The sequence below is a fragment of the Strix aluco genome, chromosome 11 (genome assembly GCF_031877795.1).
Source record: "Strix aluco isolate bStrAlu1 chromosome 11, bStrAlu1.hap1, whole genome shotgun sequence".
NCBI classification, from domain to species: Eukaryota; Metazoa; Chordata; class Aves; order Strigiformes; family Strigidae; genus Strix; species Strix aluco.
Genome location: NC_133941.1, coordinates 1,675,631 through 1,695,402, shown reverse-complemented (window position 1 = coordinate 1,695,402; position 19,772 = coordinate 1,675,631). Strand labels below are relative to the sequence as shown.

Sequence of the window (19,772 nt, the reverse complement as noted above, 5' to 3'; positions counted from 1 at the left end):
GCAAGTGCAGCGTGGTCCTACGCCGACCCTGGTTTCTGTCTGTGAGTTCTTCTACACACAGGACATGATAATAAATCATACACAGAGCATGCTGATCGATTCTGGCTGAGCAGTATGTTAGTCTCCAGGGCCAACAAACCAGCACTTAAATAAAGTTTCCTTGCTCAGCGTGCTATGCTGCAATAAAAAAAAAGTTCTTCTGCATCCCAGGCAGATCATTTAGCCTCCTGTGCAAGGAGAATGTCAAAAAGATACACATGTAGGCATTAGGAAATGCTCCCACCTGATGTTCTCAAAGTGAGCTCTCCAACAGCTCAACGTTCCCCCTGTAGTTCTCCTAATAATTAATGGAAAATAGGGTCCTCTGGGAAAATTGTCACTGGGTAATTAATAAAAAATGAAAACGAGAGAGCGAGAAGAAAGAACAGAGATGTTGCAGAAAGCCTGCAAATTGAAAGAGGCGGACTTACAGTTGTGATTTCCTTCCCAGTCTCAGAGGGAATGCAAAGCGCGCTCCACGTTCATCAACGGCTCACTCAGGACTCTCGGCTTCTTCCATTCACACTTCTGAAACAAGAGACATTGTGATGGAAATGTTCGCGCCTTGCCACATTTCTCAATGGCCCTGCATGCACAGACTTGCTCTGGCAAAGAGGGGAATGGCTGTCAAGGACAAATCTCCAGAGCCCTGTGGGGATCTGTTACCAAGTGATCACTTGAAAATAAAGGTCGCTGTTCGTTTTCTACCTGTGGGTTCAATCTGCTTATCAGTTTGATGGGGGCGGTGCATTAAAACCCAGGAAAGATGTCCTTTCTCTATCAAAGCAGTGATGAAATGTCCTTTTGCCTTAGCATCTCTGAAATGCCTCCCCCAAAGAGCGAATGCTCTTCCTCATGCTCAAGCACTTTTATCTCACTGCTGTTAAAGGAGTCTAAAGAAGAGTTTAAAAAAACCGCAAACTTTCAAGGTCAAAATTGATATCCTGTTGGGAAACGGGGTTGAGAAACCATTGCTAGAAATGCACATCTCCCAGTACTGTCTCCACCTGCAGTTTGCCAGCACGAGTGCCTGAGCTATCACAGTTGCTGGGGAATCCTGGGAGGGAAGAGGATGAAGACGGATGGTCTTATGATTAAGCCAGAAGACAGGGATTCGAGGGATCTGGCGTCACTTACAGACCTCCTGCGCTGACTTTGGGCAAGTCAATTAACCTCTCTGTGCCTCTGCTTGCCATCTGTAAAATGGAGATAAGAGACTACCCTACAGCACAGGATCGTTCGAAGGAGACTCGTGTGTTTGACAGATGCTCTCATCCGATGCCAACAGGAGTCATGAGATTTCATTGACAGGAGAGTGATGGAGTGGAGAAGACCCACTGCCATTTGGGGTTATGTAGCTTTGTGAAAACTCAATAGGTATCTGTTCTGCTTTCCTTGCCACCTCCTTTGCACCTGCCTGTCTTCCAAGGCACGAACGCTCTCCTGACCGAGCACTGGCTCTGACACCAGCTGTGGGAACCCACAAGTCTCACAGGATGCTTCCCATCACTCACCGAGGGCTCAAGCGGATCAGCAAGGATTTTTGCCACTAAGAAAAAAGTAATGGGTGTCTCAGAAAAAAAGCCATGGAGAGGCCACTCTGCCTTACCCCTGTGAGTATGGAAGTGCCCGAGGTGAAAGGCCCTGCTGCCCTGGGTCCCACTGCCCTCGTGCCCACAGGGCACACGGATAAATCCCCACTCCTGGAGGGACATCCTGCCCATTGCGGCTCTGTGAGAGGCACCACAGCTGGCCTGGCCCGTCCATCTCTCCCACCACGCCACAGGGGCTCACTAATCCCTCCAAACCCTTTACAGCTTTGGAAACAAGGGAACATAATTTGCCATTATGTTCTTTGTTTTCTGGATTTTTTTAAGACATCAGAAAAGAAAAGCATTCCTGTGTTTTCACAGGGAACGTTATATTTCCCCTACCAGCTTCACAAGACAAGTTAAAATATCTAATCCTGACCCTGGCAGAGCCTGCCTGACCCTTCTCTGCAAGGCTCGGGGGGAGGATTTCTTTCCCTCTCGTGTTGTGTTTTGGTTTTTTTTCCTTGTATTAAAATCCCATAGTGTTATTAAAAGGAATTGTTCAATTCCTTTAATTGGCTTAGAAGATAAATTCTTCCCTCAGCCTGGGGGTCATGGCCATCAGCAGCTATTTATTAGCTGCATTGATTGAGAAGAACAGCCTTTAAATGGAAATAAATTGAATTCTATGGCAAAGAGGATTCCATACAGGCTATTAATGTAAGACAGGGAGCTTAGCAGTTTTATTTTTTATTTATTTGTTGCCCTCCTCAGCTCCTAACTATCCTCAAGCTCCCAGCTACTTCCCTTTTCTCCCACCAGCCATCCACTCCTCACCATGGGGATTTCCTTACCTGCATGGGTGAGAGCAGACACAGGGGTGATGGTGATGATGGGGCCTCCAAATCAGGTCCCCAGGAGCCAGTGGGGGAAGGAGGGGTGATGGAGAGCAAGACGAGATGTCCACATGCACACACAATAAAAATGAGAGTGGGAGCAGAGCTCTCCCACTCTCTCTGGAGCATTTTTATTATATTTTTGCCTTCTCCACTGCTCAGGGATTGTCTTTGCCACCCCCTTGTCGGCTCCAGAATACATTTCATGGTGCTCGCCTTCATTCCAGAGTTTAATTGCTTGATATTGTTACTTGTAGGCTGTTAATTTATTAAAACCAGATCTCCCATATTACTCTGGAGCCCAGAAGAATCATTGCCTTCTATTAAAGGCAGTGGCGCGTGCCCGCTTGTCTTTTTTCTCTGGTCACCTCTGTAATTGCAGCTCTCTGCTAAGATGAAAAACTCCCCCCTACCATCTAAACATCCTCCACGGGGTGGGTTCAGCTAAGGAACACATACAGGAGACAAACACACTCAGGGTGTAAACAGATACAACTTCTCTGATGTCCACAGAGTGTGTGATTGCATTGGAGACAGACAAAGTCTCTACACTGTTTGGGTCACGTTTCCCCATGTGGGACAAAAAGTGAAGTCAGGGGCAGACCAGACCTTGCCAAAATATGATGATGGATCCCCACAGCATCCAGTGGAGCCAGCACTGCCCTCGCCCAGCTAAGCACAGAAAGATCTTCCTTGGTTGTATGGGCCATCTTTTGAGTCAAACACATCCCTCAGAGCCAGACACTTGCACCATATACTGGTGCCATGAGCACAGATGGGACTCATATACCAGGAGATACAGAGATATACACACACACACATATATATATCTCCATATAGCAGGTGGCTGATACCGGCCAGAAACTCCCTACTGCTTCTCAACTATCATCTCTCCAACGGGTCCCTCCGTCTCTGAAAGGCTGCCCAGCTGCCTTCATCGTGCCCTGACTCTGCCCTGCCTTTGAAGGATTTCCTTGGCAGACCCACGCACACATCTGATCCTACAGAACTGCTGAGTGCAGAAGTACCACCCCTTAAGGCAGTGCCTGAGCCTGGTTTTCAAATCCATAAAGGAAGGAAATCAACAGACAACTGGGAGATGGAAAATCACCATATATCTGAGATACTGCTGAGCAGCAGTGTGGGGGATGTCTGTCCTTCTCAGACTGTTTTCTGAGATCCTGCCATCACAAGAGGCAAATACCCCTCAATCCATTACAGGGCCAACAACCCACACAGCCCTGTTGTATCATGGCACAGTCTGTATTTTAGACACAGGGTGTGCGATCTCCCTTGAATTTGGGTGCCTCTGATTTGTTTCCTCATCTAGATTTGGCACTGAGCTCCACTGATATAAATGTGCAAGCCCAAACATAGGGTAAAACCATCCCCAAATGCTGGGATGAGGCACTGGATCCTGGCCAGCTGGGGGATGCCTTGTGGGGTTGCCAGCCTGCTGTCAGGAGGGCTCAGGAGTCTGAGTCCTCCTGCAGTCCGAAGGTCACTGATGCTCCATGAGGCACCCAGACAGCCTGTGAGATTTTCCACGAAAAGTGAGTGTCTGGGGCAGAGCTCCCAGCACTTGCAGGCAGGCGCAGGCACGGGAGCAGGCAGAGGCACAGGCAGAGGCACAGGCTCAGGCACAGGCAGAGGTACCAGCTCTCGTTACCCACCAGCTGGCAATTATAACAGTAGCATTACAAGACTAAAACAATAACATTTTGTTTATCTCCTAAATAGTTAGCTCATTTTAGCACTCTGCCTCCAAGTGCTAGATAATAACGGGATACAAGACAGGCGTTAGGTTTCTGTATCCAAAACAGTGTGGGTGCATCTGTGATTGTAAAGAAGTTGAGAGTTGCTGCTCCAGACTCCTAATCCTGGAAGTGGTGTGGCTGGAGGTGGGGGTATGAGCTGTAGGTTAGACTGGATATGGGGATTTCTCAGGGATGTAGAGCTGGGGCAAGCTAGACGAGCTGCTCTGGTGCCTGTGGACTGGCTTTGACCTACAGCCTTTGAAGTTCTGGTGCCCTGTTCCTGAAACAGCCTGTGTTATTCTAGGCCTGCTTTGCTTTTACCTATGTACTTGATTTATTTTAAGCACAAATGTCCCAGGATCTAATCTGAGATCTGCGAGCGGGAGCACACAGCGAAAGATGGCACTTACAAAGATCCCCAAAAGCCATTTCATTTAGATTAAACAAGGCAGTTATTGTGTTTTAATATAGGAATTGATTATTATAAGTATGCATATTGAGCTTAACAGCTTAGATTTGTATCTATTTCATCGCTGTTAATCTTTGATAAATATGTTTTTAATAATCTCTAGGTATTTATTGAACATAAAACTGTCTTATGAAATTGAGAGTAAGATTACTAAAGATACTTATTGTACACTACTTCAACACAAATTCATTATTAAAAACCTTTCACTGAGTTTTACTTTTAACCACGACATAACAGATGTGCATACTGCATAGTTAATCTATAATAAATGTATTTGTAACAAACTATTGATATTTAACCTGCAGTAACCATCTTAATAAATATGATACATGGAAATGGCTATTGGACAAGCTGCTCTTTTTAGCTCTGTCAAACATTTGGAGGAGATGGGGTGAGGAAGAGGAAACTGCAGCCCGGTAGAAGACAGTTTATTTATCAGTCCTCCACAGCCCACACCTACTCTGACCACTGGACTCATTGCTATTTCAGTCCCCAAATCTCCAGCCCCGTGTTCGCACATGGGTCTGCCATTTGATCTCACTCCTGAGGCAAATTAACATTTGGCCCCAGCTGACCGTAGGACTCCGGCAGGCTGTGAAATACAAAGGATCTTGATTCAGCTCCTGGTGCCCTCAGATGATGCTTTGTCTGCCCAATAGTTTTGCAAAGTGGATAAACATCCTCGAGGGATCAGGAACAGACCAGAACCCGTACCCCTGGGGTGGAAAAAATACAAGCTTTCTGAGAATATGGATCAACAGAGAAGCTCAAATGAGGAGTTTTCAGCTTTGAACTCAGCGGAGGCCACCAAATGCCTTTGACACATGAACTAGACAGGAGTCTGACTCCAAGCCATCAGAGGCAAAAGACTTGACCCGCAGTGCTGCTTAGACCCCCTGGGATACTCTCAAAGATGTATTTGTCATTCTTTGCATCACTTAACGACCGAGGTTAGTTGCAACAAGCCAGCTCTAGCAGATATGCACAAAATTTCACTCCCAGCACTAATCAAATGGCAGAGGAGCAGAGTAATTCCTCCCATGTCCTCTCCTCTGGGTCCTGCCCCGTTTGTTATATGGCCACTTGTACAGGCCCTGTAGGCCACTGTCTGATTCCCATATATCAGAGAGAGCCAACGATCTTAACGTGCAACTTTTAATTGAGCTGTATCATCTGCCACAAACATGAAATTAATGGTCCTACATCATAATCATAAATTCATACATAACCCCATGCACCAGCAAATAACTCCTTCCAGTGATACTACAATGGTAAGCTGATTTGCAAGAAGCGCACGCTACCCAGGAATCCTAATTAACCAAATTAACACCATCACTTCAAATCATGTCCCAGCAGTAGGACATTTCCGATTGGCCTCAGGCTGGAGCAAAGCAGCCAAATGAAAACCTGACAGCGTCTCCGCGGGTCCAGCAGGCTAACCCTTTTCCGAGGGAAATATCTGCTGCCCATCCATGCACACGAGGAAGGGAGCAGAAACCTCGTGAGCATTCGTAGGCACCCACCCAAGACAGGCTACAGCATAGCGATGCTGTGCAACAGAGGAGCAGTTCTCAGTTTCTCATGCATTTCCCAAATTTAACCAGCAGCATCAGGAACCCCATCCTGCCATGCTGGCTTGTTCTAGGGGGTTGTGACACTGCCAAATCCCCCTGGAGAGTGCCAAATGTTGCTTTTGGTGAGCCAAGCAAGGGGTCTGGGGTCATGGAGAAGAACTGGTAGTAGGAGCAGTCTCCACAAACCCCAAACCCATCTCCCTGAACCCACCTGTTTACACTGGTTTCCACTTGTGACTTGCACGAGCTGTTTAGAGCTCAACACCTTTTTTTTTTCCCCTCTTTTAGGGTAGCCAGTTTTTTCTATTTCTGCCGTAGGAAAAACAAGTTGCTATTTTGGGAGCACGTGGGATTCAAGCCCACAGTGGTCTCAGCACTCTCTGCATGAGAGATGAGATCTGTAACCTGTACACCAGAGGGACTGGCTCATGTCTCTCTGCACATTCAGCCTGGATGGTAGGGTGGCTCAGTCCCACCAGGGTCCTTGTGCTGGGGCACTGAATGGCCTCGGCTCCCCTGGAACAGGGCCCAGAGCTCCCACCCCTGCTCTGAACTGATGCTCTAAAAGCTGGGGTGGGAGCTTTGGACCAAGAGAAAAAGGAGGCTCCTACCAGAAGTGGGGTTCGAACCCACGCGGGCATGCGCCCATTGGATCTTAAGTCCAACGCCTTCACCACTCGGCCATCCTGGTGGGCTGTGAGCTCTCCCTGGGCCCCCCAGCTCCTCTCCTCACTTCACCAAGCCCTTGGTGTCCCAACCCAAGACACTTCCCAAGCCCAGCGACACCTTTCCCTCCTCACCTCTTTCTTTAATGTCCCCAGCAAACTGGTGGAACATCTCATTGGGAGGCACCGGGTCTCGTGGCCCGTGGAGGATGGCAGAGCCCTTCTGTGCCACACTAGATCCTCATGAAAGGACCATAGTCGCTGGTGATAACATTGCCAGGGACCCTGGTGCAGGAAGGGCATCTCTGGAGGGTCTCAGCCTGACCCTGCTGGGTGCCCAGGGGAAAGGCAGCAGCTCTGACAGCCCGAGAGCACTCAGCCAGACACACACCACATGCTTAAAGCACCTCAAGTCCCCCTCCTCACCCCCCCAGTCCACATCTGGGACTCTACAAGGGCATTTAACTGGGAAAGACAATGGGGCAGGAGAGTCTTTCTTTTTTCTTTGGGGTGAAGTACAGCTTTTTTTCCTCCCACTTGGGGAAAAGAAAAAAAAACAAAACAAACACAAAAACCTCTGTTGAATCACATGGGATTCAAACCCACAGCCCCCAAGTACCTATGTGCAGGAGGTCTTTAGCCCTTAAGCCACAGGAGCCTGATAATTTCTGTCTCTGATTTCAGCCACCACCACTCTCCCCAGGTCAGCACCTTCACACGGAAATGCTATCACACAGAGAAACCTGACCAGGCCCTTTCACCTGAGGATCCTGTCTGCTGGAGACACACTTGGCCAGGCTGTCCTGGCCCTGTCCTGCTTGAAGAGGAGAGCAATTCCCTCCTCTCTTCCCCAGGGACTGCTCACGACTGTGCCCTGTGGTGGCTTAGCTGTTTGGAGGGCTCATGGCTGACTGCTGCAGAGGTGAGAGGCACTGACCAGAAAAAGGGATTGTTTCCAGGTCTCGAAAGAAGAGCTCCTCAGTCAGGGGGGGTCATCCTGGCCTCCAGAGATAATTCACGAGTGTTAGGAAGCAAGGCAGAAGCACCCCAGGCATCCCACGGGAGGATGCTGCTGATCTTCAGCTCAGCAGAGGACTGGGTCAATCTATCCACATGCAGAAATGCTGTCAGGAAGAAAATTCACCCCCTTAGGTGCCGAGATGGGACAGCAGCTTTCCCTGCTTCCCTTTTACCCTTTGCATTACAGTCACAGCAATCTACCCTGCTGGTCCCTGAGTGCAGAATCGCAGCTCAGCATCCCTGGATGCTTCCAGCTGCAGCACCCGCATTAATATCAAATGAAGCCACGCTCACAAAGGGTGTTATGCTCGCCAGCTCCCAAGGAATCTGCTCCTAATGAGCGACTTCAAAGCATTAATGAGCTTGCAAAGCTCTCCTCTTCGTTTACAGAGCTGGACCTCGCACGCTTGGCATTAAGACAGGGGTCACCCATCAGGAGAAGAGAATGCATGTGCACGTCAGCGAATATAATATATTTGTCATCCTCTAAGAAGCAAAGATTAATCATGCCCTCTCCGAAAGGAAGCCTTTACACCACATCTGCTCTTTGCAGCATGGAGAGAAGGGACCTGCCCGCAAGGACATCCATGACCCACACTGCTTAGATCCCCACAGAGGCCAGAGAGCCCAGCTTTGAAGTTAACTTCCCACCTTAACCCTTTGGGTCCAGGCTGGGAAATGCTCCTTGAATCGGCAGCCTGAGGGATGAATAAAATGGTGGAATTGCACACCAGCACGGGTTTAAGGCATGCACGGAGGGAGTGGTATGGATGTGTGAGCGAGCAGGTTTGACTGATGCTTCCCGCTCTGTGGCATCCTCCCGGCACAGGCGAGGAAAGGAGATGCTGGCACAGAACACCAAGGGCTGCACAATGCGCCTGCTGCTCTCTCCAGGGACCTCCCTCTCCCAGCCGCAAGCTCATCCAAGCCTTCCTGTGCTCACCATAAATCTCTGTGTTGAAACACCCTCCAATGCATGTCTAACAGCCCAGCTGCACCCAATTGAGGAGCAGAGCTTATCCATCCTGCTGAGCTAGGAGGAGACCATGCAAACAAACTGTGCTGAGCACCAGCCCGCTGTCAGGCACTGCTTGCTCTTCCTCCCAAAGCCCCTCAGCCTCTTCAGCCTCTCCAGAGCCCTCTCGCTGCTGACACCCTGGTTGGTGTTTGTGCTGTTTCGGGAAGGCGGAGCCGCAGGGCAATGAGATACTGGCTCGTTATTGCACCGCTGTTGCCGAACAACATCCATGTGCGGTCTGCAGAGGCATTGGCGTGGGGGCAGCTCAGCTTCCCTTGCCTGGTTCGAACTTGCCGTGACACAGATCCAAGGGGATCACTGGCACAGCTTGGCTGTATTTAAAAACACAGCCCCCAGCAGATGCTTCCCAGGGTCTTCCATGGCTGTGCACCATCCACGAGGTTGGTTGGCTTCACCTGCAAACCTGCACAGAGCTCTGGCTGGCACTTTGCTGGGTCTGGAGTCAGCCTTGTCTCCGGAGGGGTTGTAATATCAGCTGAATTACCTGTAGTGTCTTGGATGTCTCCTATGCAATCCCAAGCCAGGCTGGCTGTACCTCGCTTGCAGTATCCCCGTGAATTGACAGCTGGAAAATGACACGGCCACAGGCTTTCAGAACACATGTTCTGTAAGAGAAGGACACGAATAACGTCCTGAAGTCAGAAAGGTGTCATCCTTTGCTTCAGAAACACATTGGCAATGCTAACTGGAAAGCAGTTTCTCCTCTAATCTTTCCTCCCTCCAAAAGAGATCTCCTGGCACTCAGTGTCTATTCAGCAGGTCTGCATTTAATTTAAATAGCCACTGGAGGCAACTGCCATCCCACATGTTAATATTGCAGATGGAGAGTGGCTGATTGGTAATTAAGAAAAAGAAAAAATCCAAAACCTTAAAGTTATGAGCAAGGCAGAGTAAAAATGGCACTTTAAAGGATTTCAAGCCAAAACTCCACTTTACTGATGCAGGGGCAAAAATAATCTCTGCATCATCGCTTTAGAAACTAGTTGGAAAAGAGAAAAGCGTAGGACAGGGTTTTCCTCTGCGCTCCTCTTATGCCCTTTCCCTGCTACGAGAGCAGTTCAGCGTGTGGGTTACAACCATCAGGAGCACTGTGACCTGAATGTTTGGCACAGAGCAGCCCTACCAGGGTCATCTCAGGTTAAATGAGAGATGACAGCTTGGCTCCGCCTCGTGCAACAGGCTTCGGGGGGAAACTTCATGCTGCTTATAGCAACAGGGCTCCTCTGTTATGTTCATGTAGCAATTAAGGAGGCAGCTCTTTGGACTTTGTCAGGTTTTAAATACACTATTGATGTCCCACATGTAACTGCAAACTACCACATCTTGAGAGTAGCTGGAGTTTATGGGCAAAAAGAAGAGTTGAACGGAGTGGCATTACTATTTAACTGGTCCTCAGTAGGTTTAAGAATAAACAGGCAAGAAAGCACAGAAAAAACACTCTTCCTTCCTATCTCTCCTCCCTCTTGAGAGGCAGTTCAGGAAGTAAAGCCAGCCTCACTTTGTATTCAGAGGGTTTTCTTTACAGAATGGCTGGAAAATACATGTATTCCTATGGGTGAAAGCTTATACTCTGCAGAATTTGACATGATGCCCTGCTGCTTGTTGGCTCAAGTCAGCCTCTGTGGAACTACAAACCTTATGGTGCTCTATAGCTCAAGAGAAAAGGTTTTCCATGAAGCTTTCAAATATTGGTATTTGGCCAGAAAACCAAAGACCACTTACTGTGGGCACACAGACCAGATTAAAAACCAGTGGAGTTGTGCAATTACAGGAGGTTATTTATCCCAGAGGGAAAATATGTTTCTTTGTTGAGTAAGTTCTTTCAAAAAAACCAGCAAAGCCCCCATCAAACCAAAAGCAATGCAGCTACCAGAGCTGAAGTAGGAAGTCATAGAAAATAATGGATTTGTCTACTTTCTCCTGCTCAGGAATGGTATCCCAGCTGTTTACAATTTTCCACAAGCTAGTTCCATTGCTAGTCTAAATTTTTCTCCCAGTTATTTTCCACAAATATTTCTTGGACAACAGACAGTTTCTCAAAAAGTTAATGTTCAAAGTATCTAGGTTTCACATCGTTGTTTCTGTCTTTGGTTCTGAATGGGCTCATCATGAGATGTCTGGAGTGAATGGTGATGGTTCAGAATTTCAAAGTCATCACCTGCCCACATTTAATTATTCCCATAGATGTTCTGAACAGGATGCACATGTAGCTCATCAAGGCTTTACCTTTGTTCAGTCTGGACTAGATTTTGTGAAAGATACCATCATGGACCCATCTCTCCCTGTTGCTGTTCCACGCCTCTTCCAAACACCATCAGTTACAACACAGAGAAAATGAGTCACAGCTGTGCAGAAGAGAAGGCTCAAGAACACATCAAGGATCACAGCGCTGCGATACTGATGCCTCAGATGCTGAGTGCCCAAATCATGAAGTCATAAAGGGACCTGACGTAAATGAGACATTCAGTGCGTGTTCATCTGTTCTTGCCTAATGCAGTCAGCCAGAGTTTTCCTACAGTCATTGCAGAGAGAGAAACCTGGCTGATCCTGACTTGAGACACGTGATCTCTGAAGGTTCTTTCCAGCCCCACTCTCCGTACCTGAATTTCAGCATATATTGGTCACCAGACATGTGTAAACCAGGCCCTATTAAGGCCATTCCAAAATCACGTTAGGAAAACGTATGTGTTACATATTTTTGGCCGCCTTTTTACATGACAGAGGAGTTAGCTGTAGTAAAAAAAGGCTCAACAGAGGACTCCATCCCTTATGTGGCCATATAACAGGAAACACTGCAGCACGCTACCCTCAGAATCAACCCAGAGGGGAAATGAGGCAATTGAGTTATCACATGGACAAATATCAACAGAAGACGCCTGCATGCGTCAAAGAAGTCTCCTGCAATTATTTACATAGCTTGGACAAAAGTGCTGGAATGAATGGGAAAAACCTTTTGCATCAGCAGTGCCCACTACTGCTCGTTATCTCAACGGGGGAGTGTGCAGGCGACATATCACATCCCAGATGTCAAGGTGCATCTGCATGAATTCCTAAAATGACATGTGTTCTTTAGCCCAGAGCTTGGCTCCGGGCTAAGAGCTAAATTTGATGTTCTCTGCAGCTAAAACTTCTTCAAAAACTATTCCAGGTTAATTAGGGAAAGGAAATTTTGGCTGCAGTCTGTACAAGAAGATTGGCTTGGGAAATGGTATGAAAGTCGTGTTTTTTGCAAGAGCAAAGAGAAAGAACAGGCTCATTTCTAAAAGCGCTGCACCTAAGAACTTCAGAAAAGCACAGAACTTCACTGAAATACAATAAAAGGCACTGCCTAAAAGCAGAACATCTCCTTTGGCTCAACATACCATCTCCCAGAGGCACCACATCATTCCTGCTGCTCACAAAACAGCTTCTCTCTTCTTTTAATGGTTCTATTTTTAGGCTTCTCATATTTAATTCTCTCTTTTTCCTTATGTAAGGTGCTTGGAAGGGCTACAGTGTCAAACAAAAATTTAGAATCCACGGTGTTGAAACGAGTCTGCTCTTGACAAGTGAATGAATGTAGGAAGTGAGGGGATACAGTTTTATCAAGGAGAGCACCCAACTGACAGTGTAACAGCATCTCCCGTGGGCTGAGGCACCCGCCTTCGGATGTCGGTGATCTCAGCTTGGAGCACATCGGTACATGCCTGCGTGAGCACGGTCTGAAACCTAGATGCACGTTCATGCAGTGCTGTCAGCATATACATGCCTCTCACCGTGAGCAACCTTGAGGTAGGCTTAAAATGCAGTTTTTCCACCCCTGGATTAGCTTAAGTGCACGTGCCTATAGTGTAGCTTCACCTCACCTAAGGATTAAGCATTTTCCGGTGCCAGGATGCACCACCATGACCACCATTAGTTTGTTTACAACAGAAGTGAAAGAAGAAAAAGCCTTATCCACTTCACCCAACCTGTGTTTCTGAAGATATGGGTATCTACCTTAAGAAGGCTTCCAATACCTTTAAAAATTACCCCCCACCATCTGTGCTGCAGTAACTGGACACATATCTGCTGTGTTAAATTAAATTGTGCTAAAGTTGCAAGTTAGTCTGACACAACACTGAATCTTGGACTACGCTTGGGTATTGCCACTGCCAGGGTAGTACCACGTGCCAGGCTAAAGGAAGCCACTGGTGATAGTCTCCAAGTACCTGGGTTGCATTTTCCAACAAGTAATCAGAGAAGGGTGAGTTTGATCCGCCAACCACGCAGGTCATGCAGAAATCAGTGATGACTGAGGCCACTTTGGGTGGCCAAAAACTTATGGAAAGACCAGGAAAACCTTTTTCTATCTGAAAAAGAGCACCAACTGCCTTACAGTGGACTCCAAGTAGATATATAGGAATGATGACAGGTATCAGTGGGACTATCTGTCATGCAATGTCTAAAATCAGGTTGTGGTGAAGAGTAGGTGTATAGAGTGAGCTCACATGTAGTGCATACAAGAAGTTGTCTAGGGATAACAAGTTTATAGAATATATATATTTTTCCCCATATGGGTTCCCAGCTGGATTTCTTTGCTGTCTTGGAAGAGACCAACTTGCTAAAAGCATCAGTAATGTCAAAATCCAGGATTCTCCTAATTAGACATGACCTTTGAAGGGAACTGCTGAAGACTGAGAGCTCACCTACTTCTGTGGGCTTCCCACTGCCTGACAGGAGGGCACCGGGACTGGGTGCATTTGTGTTTTAAGTTGTTGCCTTTTATCTCATGTTTGTACTACCAAGGTGAAGGAAAAAAGGCTCACAGAAGAGAAGGATGGGGAGGAGGGCAAACCTGTAAAGTCTCTGCTAGTTGTTCCACAGCTTCAGCTCCAGTGTTGGTCCTCTGTCTGCCATTTGAGACCCCTCACTTTGCTTTTCCTGCTCCACTTCACGCCCATCAGCTTGGCTCCTGTTCTTCCAGTCCTTTGCTCCTCCTGCTGAGCAGAGGCCTTTGAGGGACCAGGCCATCTCAGGTTGGAGGTGGCCACCAGAAGAATTTACAACACAAGCAAAGTATCCTAAGTCATACGGTTGGTGGCTTCCTGGAAAACTGGAAAAGAAATTTCCAAAGTTTAAAAAATATATTTAAAAAAAGTTTCTTCAAATTTCTGCTATTTCTCTGCAGCTAAGATGTTTTTTTACACTCAGCCTTCAGAAGAGCCACAGTGAAATGAATACTAAACCCCTCTGAAGTTCTGTGGACATCAAGCACTTCTCTCCCATGGCGTCCTTCAAAACTCCTGATCATAAACAACAGACGGACGGACTCTAGCATATTTCATTCATTCATCTGCCTTCTTTTGGTTGTTTTTTTTTTTCTGTGTTTGGGATTTTTTTAAGGAAGATATAGTCTTTCTTCTGGGATTTACAGCCTGATTTTGTAATAATTAGGCAAAGTAAACCATGTGAAGATTTTTTACGATCTGCTTTAAATGTAGAGTTTTGGAAAGTAGACAATGAAATTATTATTATTTTGCTGCACAGCTGTGCTAAAGCGCAGGGGAAAGAGTGAAAAGACACTAGTATTTGTTTATTTGGCTTTCAATTGCTATGACAAAGCAAATAACAGCTTTGGTCTTGGTCCACAATTGAGTTAATTGGTAACACCTCAAATTGTATGTCCTAAAAAACTCCTAATTAGCAGGATAAATACAGGATAAACTAGGTAGCATTTGTTTCTTCGTGCTCCAAGAAGACCTGCGAATTCATAATACAGAGCTAAATTTAAGATCCAAAAGCATCTGATTTAATGTGTATATATGCAAGAAATGATGCGTGTATGTATGTGCACGTTCTTTCTTGTTCTGTGTCCCTACAGCACCTGGCATGATGGGGCTGGGGTCCCTAATGCATTCTCTGGACAACTGGGACCCAATCTGAAAACTACAGATCGTATTTTCCAGCAGACTTCTGCTGCCTCTGGCGGTCTCTGGGTCTGGGCCCGCTGGGAGATATTTGCTGTTGCCTTTCCTGTTTAATTTCGGAGGGCTCCCAAGGAGATTCCCTCCCTTTGCTCTTTCATTTGCCATCCAAGCCCCTCGCACCACAGGAAGGTACTCAGAGCACCGTGGGAAGAACTGGTCCAGATATGAGCAGCGAAGGGGCTAGAAAGAGGGAAAGAAACTGCAGATGTGTTGAAGAACCTGATGCAAAGACCTGTTCTGTAAAAAGGAGATTTCTGAGGAGAGGGCTAGAAATTATACACCCAGGCCAGCACTTCAGACACCCAAAGTGTGCGATGTAAAACGTGGGCACTGGAGGCATTGTGGTGAGATGACAGTTTACACCATAATGAGAAAACACAGTCGGAGTCACAGAATCACAGAATCACAGAATAATTCAGGTTGGAAAAGACCCTTGAGATCATCAAGTCCAACCACCAGCCCTACTCTACAAAGTTCTCCCCTACACCACATCCCCCAACATCTCATCCAAACGGCCCTTAAACACACCCAGGAATGGTGACTCCACCCCCTCCCTGGGCAGCCTATTCCACTGTCTGACCACTCTTTCTGTGAAAAATTTTTTCCTAATGTCCACTCCGAACCTCCCCTGTTGCAGTTTAAGGCCATTCCCTCTTGTTCTCTTGCTAATTACCTGTGAGAAGAGACCAGCACCAACCTCTCTACAATGTCCTTTCAGGGAGCTGTAGAGAGTGATGAGGTCTCCCCTCAGCCTTCTCCTCCTCACACTAAACAGTCCCAGCTCCTTCAATCGCTCCTCACAGGATTTATTCTCCAGGCCCTTCCCCAGCCTCATTGCCCTCCTCTGCACTCGCTCCAGCACCTCAATATCTCTCTCGGATTGAGGTGGCCAAAACCGGACACAACACTCCAGGTGTGGCCTCACCAGTGCAGAGCACAGGGGGACTATCACCTCCCTACTTCTGCTGATCACACTATTTCTAATACAAGCCAGGATATGTCTGCAATACAGGTCCAGAATAGGAGGTCAGCCTCTCTTGCCTGCCTGACAGCCCCCTAAAATGCATTCATGCATCTCAGCCCGTCTGTTGTTTAGTAAATGCCTGCAGCACAAGGCCATGGCAGGACGGCTGGTGTTGCTAGCGATCAACATCTTTGTCACAGAAGGGGAAGATCAGTAACTCAGGAAGGCAGCGGCTGTGTTTCACTCCCAGGTAGCACCTGCGGCACCTAAGGCTGACAGATAAAAGCAGGAGGCAGTAAGACTAACACTTAAAAATTCAGAAAAGACTGCTGGGTGCAGAAGCAGAAGACAAGACAGTGGCAGAGTGTTTTCCCGAAATGCAACATTAGTCCTTCTGTAGAGATGGATGAGGGAGAAGTTTCGCAGCAGCTGTCCACACTGCCTTCTTTCTCCTTTCTTTCTCTAAAGCACTAACGTGGACAGAAAGGTCTGGTCACCTCCTGAGGGACAGCCACACAAACATTTCGGCAACCCCAGGCCAGATGCCACGAGTTGGGTGTGAGATGCGGGCAGATGGTGACACACTGCCCAGTCTCTTGGTAGTGACATAACCCCAACCCAGGGACGGGGACACGTTAGTCCTGTACCCAGATTGATGGAGAAAGACAGGACATGTGCCATCAGGGGAAAAGCTTTGTTAGAGGCAAGTGTCTTCCCTCCAGCTCGCTCCCACAGCAGGTGAAACACAACTCGCACCATAAGGCCAGCAAGTGTTTAACAAAACCCTTCTTCGGGCACTCTCTGCTCTGCTGTTTGCATGGCTGTATGAGGCAGATTGCTGTCTCTTATTAACTAAATAAACAAGCAGCAAAAGTTGAGCGAAATGGAAACACATACACAGCTTGTCTGCAAATAGAGACAAACGCCTCCATCGCATGGTTGCACCCAGCTGTCTGGCTGTTACCTGCTTAAACAGCTTTAATTTCGCATTAAGGTCAATGCAGTCGTAGCGTCTCCTCCCAGGTGGAAAACCTGGCTAATGAAACACTCAGGTTTGTATTGAGTCCACTTCACTGCACCAGCCGAGCGTTTTGAGGAGCTGAGGCGGGTGCCCCAGCCCTGCTTTTGCAAGGGGGAGTCCCTAGCCTGGGCTGCAGGAGTGGTGCTGAGCAGGCACAGCACCCAGCGTTAGCGAGTAGAGGCTCCTCCACAACTGCCCACTGAAATGATGGGACACCTGCAGCTTTCAGTCAAGGGATTCTCCTGCCTAATCCCACGCTGCAAGGAGCCCCTGCCTCTACGCCAGCCCTGCCCAGGTCTGTGCTCCTTCCTCCTGGCTTGCCTGGGCCGGCTCCACTTCTAGCAAAGGGTATTTATTCAGCTTATGCATCCCTTCCCTCTACCATTTATGCAGCCCTCTTGCTTTCCCTTGGGAATATAGATGGGATGAGCAGACTGTCTTTATATAGTCTGAGGGGATTGACTTTGAGTCTCATTTATTACTTTTCAATTTCTTTCAGCTTCTCCTTGCCAAAGATCAGAGTTCATGACCAAGTTTTGATGCAGTCCATGAGAGTGACAAACATAGCTAGACTAGGATCGCTTGTGCATAGGAAGCTACTTGTCCTGACCCCCGTCCTCCATGTTACTCAAGGCAAAACTAAGAAAAAACCCCTTGTCTTCCATGCCTTCAGAGTAACTGTTCTGAGGATAATTTAAAGTATTGAGACATTGATTCACTAAACATCGTTGGCCTGCTTATATGTGGGCAGGCAAAGTCACCCATTATTGGTGATTTATTAGCTGTAGGTGCCTCTTTGATCTTCTCCAATGTTGTGCACTCAATATCTTCCTCCCATGAGGCAGCTGGGAGGACAGCCCTATCAAGATATTCGTATTATTGTGACTTATGGTTCATGTCCATGAGATTGTCTCAACTTAGACACTGTATCTCACTGGATTCAGGGGAATCTTCCAGAGCCCTACAATATATGCAAAACCAGAAGTTCCTCTTGGATTGAAAAATTATGATACCAGCACCTCTAAATTGCTTTTAGCGGCTTTCTCTGCTGCCTCCAGCTCAGAAGTGCTTAGTTTGCTGACAAAAATCATAGACTCATACACATTGGAGATGGAAAAGCCCTGCTAGGTTCAGCTAGTCCATTTCTCCTACCAGGGAAGGAATATTCCCAGCAATCTGTTTTCCCTGCTACTTTGTCTTGTCTATTTTTAAACATTCCATGTAGCAAAAATACATTTAGATTGTCAGGATTTCAGAGCCAAGTTAGCTGTGGAAATACCAGCTGTAGCCTAACCTGCTTTGTCTGGTGGCAGCAGCTAAATTGCTCTCTGCTGCCTTTGAAGTCAATGGTAAAAGTCTTATTGGCTTCTGTGGGAGCATTCTCAGGCCTTTGGTATGGATGATTAGAGCAAATAGCTATGGAGCACTGATAAGCCATTCTTACACTATCGCTTTCCAGGCTGTAACTGCATTTTAATAGGCAAGAAATTGTCTCAGCAGCAGTCAGGGTGCAATAATAGCAAAGCCATGCGGAGCACACAACAGACTGGGTCTGCTCAGAAGTGACTCCTGCCATGACCGTACCAAATTATATCCACAAGCCCAAACAGATTCGGTGGAGTACGTGATCCAAGGGGAATGGTCGGAGGCAGTGCTTTTTGTACCTCCTCAAACTGTAAAATCTACCAGAGGTCAATTCAGCTTGTAGATGGCTCCAATGTGTTTTCCCTTTTCAATAGACTTTAACGTCATGAATGAAGGGGGCTGGGCACATCAGGGTACCCCTTTACCTGCTTTTCACACCTCGGCCAGAATATAGCCTAGGTATGGCACCGCCCTACTATTTTAGCTTAAAAAAAAAAAACCAAAAAACAACAAACAACCAAAAAAAGACTGGCTGTTGAATCACAGAAGTTAAGAAGTTACCATATAAAACTTGACTCACCTTCTCCAGGAAAAAAGTGTTGACAGGTACCCCGCGAGATGGAGCGCTTGGCAGCGGCAGTGACACAGCCCCAGTGAAGCTCACTCCTTTGCTTTCTCTTTTTATTTCAGTAACAATGGCAGGTAGTGGGAGCCAGGGTTGGATTTAATTTAACAGTTGTTGTGCTCTGCTGGGACAGCTTCCTCTGCCTCCACATTTCCTGTCTGGAAGTTCTCCCAAAAGGATGAATTAACCAATATATGACCTGTATGGGAAATGCACTTTATTGAAGCTATTTTTCTAGGGTGGAGCTGAACAGCTGTTTAACAGCGCATAGCTGCACTACATGAGAGACAGTAAAAACATACAGAATGAACCGTACTCAGGTACAGCTGGGCTGTAAGAAGGCAGAAGATAATTATCTCACACTAATTTTTGCCTGTACACCGAGGGTAGCGTCCTTGTGTGACAAAGCGTGCCAGCGTGGGGTACCACAGCCCGGCAGTCAGCACAGGGGAAGGGGACCTTGGTTTTACCTTCCCCATAGCACCTTCTTGTGCCATAAACACAGAGAGATTAATACCCTCCCCGCAGGCCCCAGAATCCTGGCAAGGAAAACCCATGTGCTAAAGCTACGTAGGCGTATACTCCTATCCAAAAACTGCTTCGTTTGACACGATGGAAGCAGCAAGTGATACAGCCCTGGTATCACTATGGGGACAGCTGTGCCTGAGATCAAGCACAGTTCAATCCTTTTTTTCTATATAAGGCTTCAGCAATCAATAGGAGCCGTAAGTGTCACAGAAACAGTCCTGCATTAACTTCATGGCAAGCGATGTCCATAGGCATCTCAGGGCAGATGACAGCTCTTCGGGTGTTTAAAGGGAGCTGTTTGCTGCACTGAAGCACGGTCCCACTGGTGCC

The 19,772-nt window shown here is 47.2% G+C and overlaps 1 long non-coding RNA gene and 1 other non-coding gene across 2 annotated transcripts; both read right to left on the bottom strand.

The window, feature by feature from the left end:
* Positions 1–476: 476 nt before the first annotated feature.
* Positions 477–18,971, bottom strand: LOC141928495 (uncharacterized). Its single transcript, XR_012624779.1, has 3 exons — positions 18,870–18,971; positions 13,808–14,065; positions 477–567 (listed from the first exon to the last, which is right to left on the bottom strand). It is a non-coding gene; the product is annotated as an uncharacterized LOC141928495 (long non-coding RNA).
* On the bottom strand, positions 6,876–6,958 carry TRNAL-UAA (transfer RNA leucine (anticodon UAA)). The gene has a single exon. It is a non-coding gene; the product is annotated as a tRNA-Leu (tRNA).
* Positions 18,972–19,772: the final 801 nt, after the last annotated feature.